This window comes from Triticum aestivum, chromosome 5B, assembly GCF_018294505.1.
Source record: "Triticum aestivum cultivar Chinese Spring chromosome 5B, IWGSC CS RefSeq v2.1, whole genome shotgun sequence".
Lineage (NCBI taxonomy): Eukaryota > Viridiplantae > Streptophyta > Magnoliopsida > Poales > Poaceae > Triticum > Triticum aestivum.
This window is the reverse complement of record NC_057807.1, coordinates 422,384,378-422,396,270: the sequence shown is the minus strand read 5'-3', so window position 1 is coordinate 422,396,270 and position 11,893 is coordinate 422,384,378.

Sequence of the window (11,893 nt, the reverse complement as noted above, 5' to 3'; positions counted from 1 at the left end):
GAAGCATATCATCTTCGCTGACAAAGGCAAAAGTCAGGTATTGGGTCTAGGTAAGGTTGTGATCTCAAAGGATCGACACATGGACAAAGTCATGCTTGTCGAGTCCTTAGGATACAACCTCATGTCTGTCTCAATGCTTTGTGATCTTGATATGGTTGTTGTCTTTGGCAAATATCACTGTGTTGTGATCATGGAAGCCGGCAATTCCAAAGTCTTCGAAGGCTTTAGGAGAGGAGACCTGTATATTGTTGATTTCTCTACAGGACCACAACCGGCCGTGTGTCTACTTGCAAAAGCTTCAGAAGGCTGACTATGGCATCGACGACTTGGTCATGCTGGCATGAGGAATCTGCACACGCTTGTGAAGAAAAAGCATGTCATTGGCATTAAGAATGTCAAATTCCTCAAGGATCATTTGTGCGGAGCCTGTGAAGCTTGAAAGATGACCAAGGCCAAACATCCAGCGAAGACTATCATGACTACCACTCAACCATTTGAATTGCTTCACGTGGATCTCTTTGGTCCTAATCATTATTCTGCAGTTACAAATGATGCATCTCTATATGGCTTTGTTATTGTTGATGATTATTCTCGTTACACATGGGTACACATTGTCACTTACAAACATGAGGTGCAGGAAGTCTTCAAACGATTTTCCCCGAGGGCTTCAACCAACTTTGGTGTGAAGATCAAGCACATCAGAAGTGACAATGGGACTGAGTTCAAGAATTCCGGCCTTGATGACTATCTTGATGAACTTGGTATTACTCATGAGTTATCTGCTCCTTATACTCCTCAGCAGAATGGCATCGTGGAGCGCAAGAATAGAACTCTTGTTGAGATGGCTTGCACTATGCTTGATGAATACAATACGCCTTGTCGTTTCTGGATTGAGGCAATTGATACTGCGTGCCACATCATCAACAGAGTATATCTTCACAAATTCTTCAAGAAGACTGCTTATGAACTCCTCACTGACAAGAAACCCAATGTGAGTTATTTCAAAGTCTTCAATGCTAAATGTTGGATTAGAGATCCTCATCACAATTCTAAATTCGCACCGAAAGCACATGAGGGTTTTATGCTTGGTTACGGAAAGGACTCGCACACCTACAGAGTCTTCAACAACGTTCTTCACAAAGTTGTTGAAACTATAGATGTGCGGTTCAATGAAACTAATGGCTCGCAAAGAGAGCACCTACCTTCTATGATAGATGAACCAGCACCTGAGGAACCTATCAAGTTCAAGGCTACTGAGGATGTCATTCCTACCGAAGAATCTGCTGAAGAATTCATTCTAGAACATGAAGAACGTCGAGCTGGTACACCTGAAGAAAATGGTGCTGAGGAAAATGGTCCTGAAGAAAATGCGGATCAAATTCCTCGATGACAACCCGCTCATCCTCGCGTTGCAAATGAAGGGCAAATTGAGAGAATCATCGATGACATTGAAGCACCAGGTCCTCTCACACGCTCAAAAGCTTCACATTTGTCTAACTTTTGTGGGCACTTTGCTTTTGTCTCCATCACAGAGCCCACTAAGGTAGATGAAGCATTTCTAGAGCCTAAGTGGATTCAAGCTATGCAAGAAGAATTACATCAATTCGAGCTCAACAACGTCCGGGAACTGGTCAAACGTCCAGATCCTCGCAAGCACAATATCATTGGCACAAAGTGGATCTATCGCAACAATCAAGATGAAAATGGCCTTTTGGTGAGGAATAAGGCACGGCTTGTAGCTCAAGGCTACACACAGGTTGAAGGAATTGATTTCGATGAAACTTTTGCACCTGTTGCTAGACTTGAGGCTATTCGCATATTACTTGCTTATGCTAACCATCATGATATCGCTTTATATCAAATGGATGTGAAAAGTGCATTCCTCAATGGTAAGCTTGAGGAAGAAGTATATGTTGCTCAACCCCCAGGTTTTGAAGATCCAAAGCATCCTGACAAAATCTTCAGACTCAATAAGGCCCTGTATGGCCTCAAGCAGGCCCCTCGGGCGTGGTATGATACTTTGAAGGAATTCCTCATGAAGAAAGGCTTCAAACCCGGTTCACTCGACCCAACTCTTTTCACTAAATCTTATGATGGTGAATTGTTTGTGTGCCAAATTTATGTTGATGATATCATTTTTGGCTGTATTGACCAACGTTACAATGATGAATTTGCCTATATGATGAGTGAAGAATATCAAATGTCTATGATGGGAGAATTGAAATTCTTTTTAGGTCTTCAAATTTGTCAACAGCGCAATGGCATATTCATATCTCAGGAGAAATACCTCAAAGATGTATTGAGGAAATTCGGCATGCAAGATTGCAAAGGGGTCAAAATCTCTATGCCCACAAGTGGTCATCTATGCACTGATGAAAATGGTATCGACTTCAATCAAAAGGTATACCGCTCCATGATTGGCTCTTTATTGTACTTATGTGCATCTAGGCCAGATATTATGCTTACTGTTTGGATGTGTGCCCGATTTCAAGCTACATCAAAGGAATCACACCATAAGGCTGTGAAGCATATTCTTCGATATCTAGCTCACACACCAACACTTGGATTATGGTACCCCAAGGGCTCGGCTTTTGATCTCATTGGATATTCAGACTCTGACTATGCTGGTGATCGTGTGGACCGCAAGTCAACATCTGGCACATGCCATTTCCTCGGACGATCTTTGGTCTGTTGGTCCTCGAAGAAACAGAATTGCGTTTCACTATCTACAGCTAAAGCTGAGTACATTGCTGCCGGTTCTTGCTGTGCTCAATTGCTGTGGATGAAGCAAACTCTCAAGGACTACAGTGTCAACATGAAGAATGTGCCTCTCTACTGTGACAATGAGAGTGCAATCAAGATTGCTCACAACCCAGTTCAGCACTCGAAGACAAAGCACATCCAAATTCTTCATCATTTTCTTCGTGATCATGTGTGGAAGGGCGACATCTCTATTGAGCATGTACGGACTGAAAAACATCTAGCCGATATCTTCGCAAAGCCCTTGGATGAGAAGAGATTTAGCAAGTGGAGGTGTGAGCTAAATATCCTAGAATCTTAGAATGTTCTTTGAAAAGGACACCCATCCTAACACTTATGCAAAATTGATGACTTAGATGTGCAACATGCGAAGAAACATTTTTCTTCAATCAATGAAGACTAACACTCTAAGTGTGAAGAAATTAATGAAGAATTTGATTCTCAGAGCCCTACGACAATTGTACACGGTGTCTGAAATCATCATTCTTATACAGTGGGTCACGCCACCACCAAAAGTTGAAAATCTTCAATTTGAGTTTTCCCTCAATTTTTGAAATTCCTCAGTTGTTCAAATTCTTCAACTTTGCATTGTCTTCACTGTCCCCGTCGTTTTTCTTCATTGGATATATATATATATATGAGTTTATGTCCTCTACAACATTCACTCATTGCTATTTCTTCAAGCTGTTTTTTTTCTGCTAAGTGAATGTGATCGGACCCTTCCCCCTCTATGCTAAACTCAACCCAATCTTTTCACAAATTTTTCATGTGCGTTCTATTTGAAACTCGTTCAAAATCTTCACTGTGTCCTTGACAGCTGAAGAATTTGCAAACGGAACTTTTAACTTATCTTATCTATATTTTTGGCTTTGTCGCTCAAACTGTTCTGCATCCCATGATAATACTTATCTATTCACCCACGATCTCACACGATCGCCACCTCTCAGTACGTGGGTGACACATGTCAACCAAATGAGAAGGGTCAGGGGCACGTTCGTCCGATTTCCTCGGGCGTACAGTTTTTCACTCCGACTATAAATACCCCCTCCCCTTCCTCACTTTGTTTTTACTCCGCTCGTTCTCACTCCCGCTCGATCTTCTCAAACCCTAGCGCTGCCGCTACTTCATTGTCGCCGATGAGGAAGAGCTTCACTGCCTCGACCTCGTCGCCATCGTACTCGCACCCGCTATGGATTTCTTCACTCCGCCGCCGCCGTAGCTGTTTTCCTCTGCAAAGTTAGGGCGTGGAAGATCTGAACTGACGAACTTCACGTCTACACTTCCCAGTTCGTCGTGTTGTTCAAAAAGGGTAATTAAAAGTTACTTTTACTGCCCTCTTTGATTCAAATGTTTTCTTAAAAGTCTTCAAAGGTGTTTATTCTTCAAATCTTCACACACTGAACACCTCACATGTCATCTGCTCTTGATTCGTTTCTCTAAGCAATAATTTTCTTCAAGATTCCTCAATTGTGTGGATCTTCGATCTATACAACTCTGGAACCTAAGACAAAGAACGCTTAGTGAAATTCTTCAAGACTCATCTGGTCAAATTCCTCAAATTTATTCTTTTTGGAAAACCTTCTGAGAACGCATATGACCTCTCCAAATTCCTCGCAACTATACTCTGTTCACAGGTACTCATGTCTGCTGCTGAATCACTAGGTTCTCATCAACTTAACTCATTTGCAGCATTCTTCAATGAAAAGTTGCATACATCTTCAGAGAATTCCATTGTTCAAATTCCTCAGCTGAAGAAAATGGCTGATGGTAAGAAGCCACAGAAGGATGGAAAGAGGCCTAAGGTCATTACTGCTTTCGAGATCCCTGATGACAGATACAAGGATTATTGCACTCCTGATGAGGCCAAATTTGGCAAAGAGGACAAAAATCAGTGCAAGGTGCCCATACAAAGGATAGAGAGGAGATGGGCACGGGAATGGAGGGAGTACAGATATGTTACTCCCAAGTATATGAAGAAATTCGCTCTCAACCCTCCATGCCCAAGACCTCCGTTGGCACCTGGCCAATTGGCAGATCCCACCAGCCTCAAGCGCGGTGAGGATTATCCTGATGAATGGGCAAAGCGCCAGGCCAAACTGGCCAAACAGGCAAAAGAAGCAGTGAGGAAATTCAATGAAGACTCTGTTGTTGCTGCTACCGTTGATGAGGCCTCTGCAAGCAAGCCGAAGAAGGCCATGGCTAAGAAGCCTGCTCACAAGCCAAGTGCTTCACCCTCAATGCCCTCACGGCCAAGTTCCTCAGCAATGCCATCACGGCCAGATTCTTCAAAGCCCTCACGGCCAACCCCTCAAACTGCTCCTACTCCGATAAAGTCCTCAACTCCTCCTTCAAAGTCCTCAGCTCCTCCGACAAAGTCCTCAGCTGCTCCAACTAAATCCTATGCACCTGTGCATCTCGCCACATGCCAAAGGACTACAGGTATCTCAATTGCCTCGGGAGCTTCTGCAAGTTCCTCGGCTGCACCAAATTCCTCAACTGGCCCATCTCTACTGAAGAAAAAGGCCACTGCTGGACGAGGCTCTCGACCAAGTCCTCACAAGAAGCAGGTCGCCTTTCAAGTGCCATCTGATGATGACAAGGCTGATGATGAAGAACTTGCCGAAATCATCAGAGACAGGCAGGCCAAGGCCGCTAGAGCCAAAGGAAGCAATATGCCAATGATACTGGATCCGAAGTTGATCCTAGATTTCATCGATCTATGGCACAAGGACCCGAACACACCTTTGCCGGAGATGAACCTCACTCCTGGTCAAAGTCATGTTTTGACTGCCTTCATGAAAGAAGAAAAATGGAAATATGAATAAGAAAGAAGAGTGAAGAAAACACAGTACAACAAAGAGCGCTTTCTGAGGGAAAATGTTCTGAAGCTTTCCCCTGAAGAACTCGTTGCCTTACAAGCTAAGATCAAGCAATTGAGTGATGAATTTGATCACTACTATGCTGACTGGCTTGGAGCCAAAGTCAGATTTGTGAAGATTACTGATAAATTCACTTTAAATGTTGCAGCCCCAATGCAACAAGAAAATCCTCAGGCTGAAGCATCTGCACAGCCTACTGAAGAACATGCCAGCACCGCTTATGACAATCAGGCTGCTGAAGAAAATGAAAGTACCAGGGCTGATGACTGCATTCCAGCCGCTGAAGAAATTGCTAGGGCATCCACTAGTGTTGCGCCTGAAGAAAATGAAGAAGTCAGGGCAACTGCATCAGTTGTGCCTGAAGAAAATGAACCAAATTCCTCTGCTCCTCCTGCACCAACGCCAACTCCAATCCTTCCATCTGCATCAGATGTGAAGAAGACCAAGGCTGCAGAGCGTGCAGCTGTGAAAAAAAGGAAGGCATCAACTTCATCAGATTCTTCAGCTCCGAAGAAGATGAAGCCTTTGACAAGCTCATTTGACAACCCAATTGATGTCGTTCCTGTCTCATTAATGCCATCAAAGGACCTTGTTCCTTTTAATGAAGAATATGTGATTTCAAGTGAATTAGATGAAGAAATTCCTTCTGCTGCTTCGTCAAAGCAGTTGGATGAAGAAATTGAAGTGGATGTAATCCCTTCAACACCAGTTGTCCCCTCGCCTATGCCTCAGTTTACTGCTAAAGAGGCCGGCGTTGAAGAAATGGAAGATGAAGATGTGGACATTGGCTGTACCACACCCGTGCTGAATGACGACTTTTGGGAAAGTCAGCACCCCAACTCTCCACTGTTCACACCACTTCAACATATTCCTCAGTCCCCTATTGCTACTGAAGTACAAATGGGATCTGAAGAACCTCGTGCAACCCCATCTGTCCATGAAGAAATTCCGTCCACTAGTGCTAATGAAAATGTTAATAAAGAATTGAAGACCCAGGCTGCAACTGAAGAAGAGCCTGAAATTCCTCAACCTGTGGATCCTGAGATTGCGATTCCTGAGGTGGTGATGCAATTGACTGATACTCCTCAGCCCAAGCCAAAGGGTTCTCAGTGTGCTTCATGATGTAGGACTGCTCAACTTTTGCTCTAACATTGTTGATTGGAATGAAGAGCTTATTATTCAGTTATACGCAATGCTGCACGTCACAGGTGATTCTGACGATATTAACACTTGGGTGTTGGACTGGATGACCGAAAATACTCATTACAAAGCACCGGCCTCTGAATTACTTCATGCCCTGCCAATTAGTCCTCCCCTTGAAGGTGCTCGTTGTCTGTACCAAGAACCTGAACTCACTGCTCATTACATGCAAGTGCTAATGAAGCCTCTGAAGCCCGGTCAAGCCCCAAGGACCAAATTCCTCATGAAGGAATTGTTGTATGTGCCAAGAATAGTCTATCGCATTCTGACAAAGACTTTGAGTCCTATCAAAGGCCATGACTCATCTGATGAGGAAATTGTTGGCATCATGAAGAATCTGCTATTCAACATCATGCATGGCATCCCTGTCAATTATCATGATTTCTTCATGAGGACTCTGGCAAATGTTGCACTTTCTCCGTTTGAGCTGAAGCCTTATGCTCCTTGGATTATGAGATTCCTCAGAATAAGGTCTTCACTCAACTTCAAAGCTGATTTTCAGAATCACCTCAGCTACTTGGCCCCGATTGAAGTCCTCAAGCGGACATATTCCTCAGCGGATGATAAGGGCAAGGCACCGACTGTTATTGATGAAGGCATTCGTCCATTGGATGGTCAGTTTCGCAAAGTTGCATCTTATTCCACCAATGATGACTCTGCCACTCATGATTCTGCTGCCAATGCACCCAAGTCAAATCCTCAAGCCACTGCTCCTCGTGTGATGACTGACCGTGAGCTGCTTCTTAGTCTTCACTAGAAGGTGGATCGAAACCACAAATGGGTTAAGCGTCAGTTTGATTCTATTCTTCACAACATGACTGCTACACATAATGCAGTGAAAAAAAAACCATTACTACCTCCATGAAGTCTTCGGCCGCACCTGGGATATTCTGTCACATGTATATGGTGAAGAAGATCTGAAGAAAATGGGCCTCAAAGAAGATTTTGACTGGTCTGCTCCTCCACCTAAGAAATACAAGAAGGTCAAGGTTCCTTCCTTGGTAGCCAATTCATATTATTCATCACACGACACGGACGAGTATGAAGACTTGGACGACACTGCGGTAGGCCCTATAACGACAGACAACCCCAACAACGCTGGCGTTCCTTCATCATCATGATATTCTTCAGGGGTGTTAGTCCTCATTTCAACCCTTTTGGTCATTCGATGACAAAGGGGGAGAAATTTGAGTTAGTCTTCAAGCGGGTCTATCTTATATGGGCATTTTTTTGCTAAGTTACAACTCTCGTTCTTCTGATGACTTTGCTGGATCGAGTTGTAAACTTAAACTCTATGGTGGCCTGATACTTTTGTTGAGTTGTTCTGCATGCTTATTCCTCATTAATGTCAATACACGCATGCTGAATTACATCAGTCACCATATTTCATCATGCATTTCAAATTCTTCATATTATATGTCAAATGCGTGTATGAATTACAAGATATAGGGGGAGATCTCCATGAGTATACTCTTCAAGTGTGCATTGCTTCAAAAGCAAATTCCTCACTATGCACATCTTCAGGGGGAGTTATTCTATATCTTGCAATCAAATTCCTCAATATCAGTATTTACACTTCATATGTTTATCCCCGTTGAAAACTTAACCTATTTTGTCATCAATCACCAAAAAAGGGGGAGATTGTAAGTGCATCTAGTGCCCCTTAGTGATTTTGGTGTATTGAAGACTTATAGGTTAAGGGACTGATGCGTTTGTGAGTGTACACAGGTCTATAAGTCTATGAGAAGTTTGATAATTACAGAGAAAGTTGACCCCTAAAAATGAAGTTCTTCAACTGAAGACTTTGGATTTCTGAAGACTTTCTGAAGACTTTGAAAGTGAAGAAATTTCTGTGACCTTGAAGACCTGGAATTCATTCGAGGAACATGAAGCGTGAAGACTTTTGTTTTCGTAGTTTCATTTTCTCTTTCTTGAGTCATAGGAAACATCGTACTGTTAAAGGGGGTCGAGGAAATACTAAGGAAAAATTTCCATGTGATGCTCAACTCAAAATCCTACACCTACCAATCCCTTCGAGTGAAGCCATTGAAAATCTCATACAGTTCAGTCAATTTCTTTAGTGACAAAGACGAAGTTCTTCTGGTCGCTGAGGAATTTATTCTGACTGAGGAGTTAGGAATTCGCTAGTGCGGATTGCCTACATAGTGAGGAACATGATAGCCCTGAGGAATTTGAGAGTCAAAATTCCGACCGTTGCTGTGCTATGCGCCAGCTGTCCCAAAATATCTACCCACCTAACCGTCATATCATTGAAGGGAATTTATGTCTTATCATGTCGGGCTGCTCCGTAGGCTATAAATAGCCGCCCCCCTACAACCACTAGCTGGTTGGCTGCTCCGAGAGAAACTAACACTTGTCATTTGAGAGCATCCCATCCTTCGAGGACTTTGAGCGAAAATCATCAAGTGAGGAAAACCCAAACCCAAACACCTTCAAACACAAAGTGATTGAGCATCACTAAAGAGATTGATCCTGCATGGATCTGACGTTTGTTACCTTTGAAGACCGTGCTTCTTCCATACGGTTAGGCGTCATGGTCTAGAGCATCCAAGAGGAATTGTGGATCGCCGAGTGTCCGAGTCTGTGAAGGTTTGGAAGTCACCTGAAGACTTACCACGAGTGATTGGGCGAGGTCTGTGTAACCTTAGCTCAAGAAGAATACAGTGAGGACTGTGTGTCTGGGACTGTGTGTCCTCAGGTTTAAATACCTACCCGCTCCAACCAGACATACAACTGAGACAACAGTTGGAACTGGTCTACCAAAGCATTGTCTTCACCAAACTTACTGGTTCTATTTCCTCAACTCTTTCATTTCCTCATTTTAGTTGTTGGTGTGCTTGTTCATATCTATTTGAAGACTTTGACTGAAGACTTTCTCAATTTCCTCAGTTCAATTTCTTCAGTCTGTCGGTCTTCATCCTGTGTTATCATGTGTTTACGCTTTCTGTACTCTGTGTTTGTCTTCATTGCATCATGATGACTATGCTTGTGTTCTGTTATGTTTACTTTTGAGTACTTATTCCATTGCAAGTAGTTCTTCGCTAAGGAATTTCCTCACCAGCAAATTCCTCAGTGAAGAATTCATAAAAATCGCCTATTCACCCCCCCTCTAGTCGATATAACGCACTTCTAGAGGTGAACATGCCCACGCGTCCAAGCCTCCCCATATCCACCCCAGATATGGGTCGGCTGAGTGATGATTTTGTGATAGTCACCGACCGTGTCATGCGTCCGAGCTTAGGGCATTTGAGGAGACCGATTATTGATGTTGTTAGAGCATCTCCAACAGCCGCCCAACACACGGCGCGCTAAAAACTAGTTTGCAGCGCGCCCATCGCCTGGTTTGGCGTGGCGCGCATCACTGTCTCCAGCAGCCGTGGTAAAATGCAGCGCGCGCGTAGCTCCAGCAATGTGCGCGAGCAGCCGGCGCATGCCATTTGTTGCATTTTGGACACAAAATGAAGTTCACACATCACAAAACGAAGACATGGCATATAATTTAAATCGCACAAACAAGTTGATGACTAAAAGTTCATGCCCACAAGTTCAAATTCATGCCCACAACATCATCCAACCAAGTTCAAAATGCAAACCAAGTTCATGACACAAACGAAAGGCACAACAATCAAGCCTCGTCCACGTCTTCATCCTCATCTTCCTCCGATTCATCTGACTCCTCCGAAGACGATTCTTCCTCCTCCTCTTCATTGTCGCGCGCCGCATCCTCATCACGTGAAGCTCGGAAGGTGTTGGCAAGATCTTCAACGGCATCTTCATGCGAAGGTGTGTGAGGTACACCAGAAGACATTCCGCCCATGGCGCCCGGAGGTGCACCCATGTCTCCAATGAGAGATGCAAAACTCAAGCCACCCATGTCGGCCATGCCCGACCGGAGGTGTTCCGAAGCCACCCATGCCTCCCATGGTCTTCATGGTAGCTCCAAAGCCACCCATGGCACCCATGCCACCCATGGTAGCTCCGAAGCCACCCATGCCTCCCATGCCACCAAGGCCACCACCACCCATGCCGCTAAGGCCACCGCCAACCACGCCGTCAAGGCTACCGCCACCCATGGCGTGAATCATGGCTCTTTTTTGAATCAAGACTTCTTCACAGGCAAGATTGACATACTCCTTTTGCGCATCATTGAAGATAGATGTGTCCAAGAAGAACAAGTGCTTCTTCCATTCCAACAATTTAGATAGCTCCTCCATGCCCACCTTCCTCTCCTCGGCCGCCACCCTCCTCTCCTCGGCCATGGCATCTTGGTTCCTTGCCATCTTCCTCATCTCGTTGGCTTATTTTCTTGCCTTGACAATTGCTTCCATAGCATTTTTGAGCTCATCATCTCCTTTCCTCTTCTTCTTTTCTTTTGCGTCTTTCTTGGTCGCATCCGGTCGTTTTGGCTTCGAGTATGAAACTGAGTTTAGTGTGGGGCTTCTCTTGCCGTCATCACTTGATGCCTCCTCCTCTTCATCATCCAAATCAATTGTTCGCTTGCGTTTTTTGCTCAAATCCAAATCATCAATATCCTCACGCTTCTTCCATTTCTCATCATCCTTCAATACTTCATAGCAATGAGGCAAGGTAAACGGCCTTCCTTTCTTGATCTTCACCTTCTTGGTCCTCTTCTCCTCTCCTTTGAACAAGTTTTGTGCAATATTTAACTACATGAAAACAAAACAAGTTAGCACTACAAATATCAACAACAAGCATGATGAACATGAATGATGAAATGGCACTTACCCTATCTACATCATTAGTGCCACTTGGGTTCAACTTGTCAACCGCCTTTTGTGCGGCCGCCCATTGTTGACAATCCTTGTTGATTGTCGACCACCGGGAGCGCAGAGGTCGATCGGAGCGGTCAATTCCACTCACGTTACGTAGATCAAAGTGTTCTCTCATACAAAGCCAATAAGCATCTCTACTTTGATCACCTCCAACGGATGGATCCCTCGACACGTCCAACCAAGTTTTGCATAGCAAGACGTCTTCGTTGTTGGTGTAGTTGCCTCCTCTTCCTTTCGGTG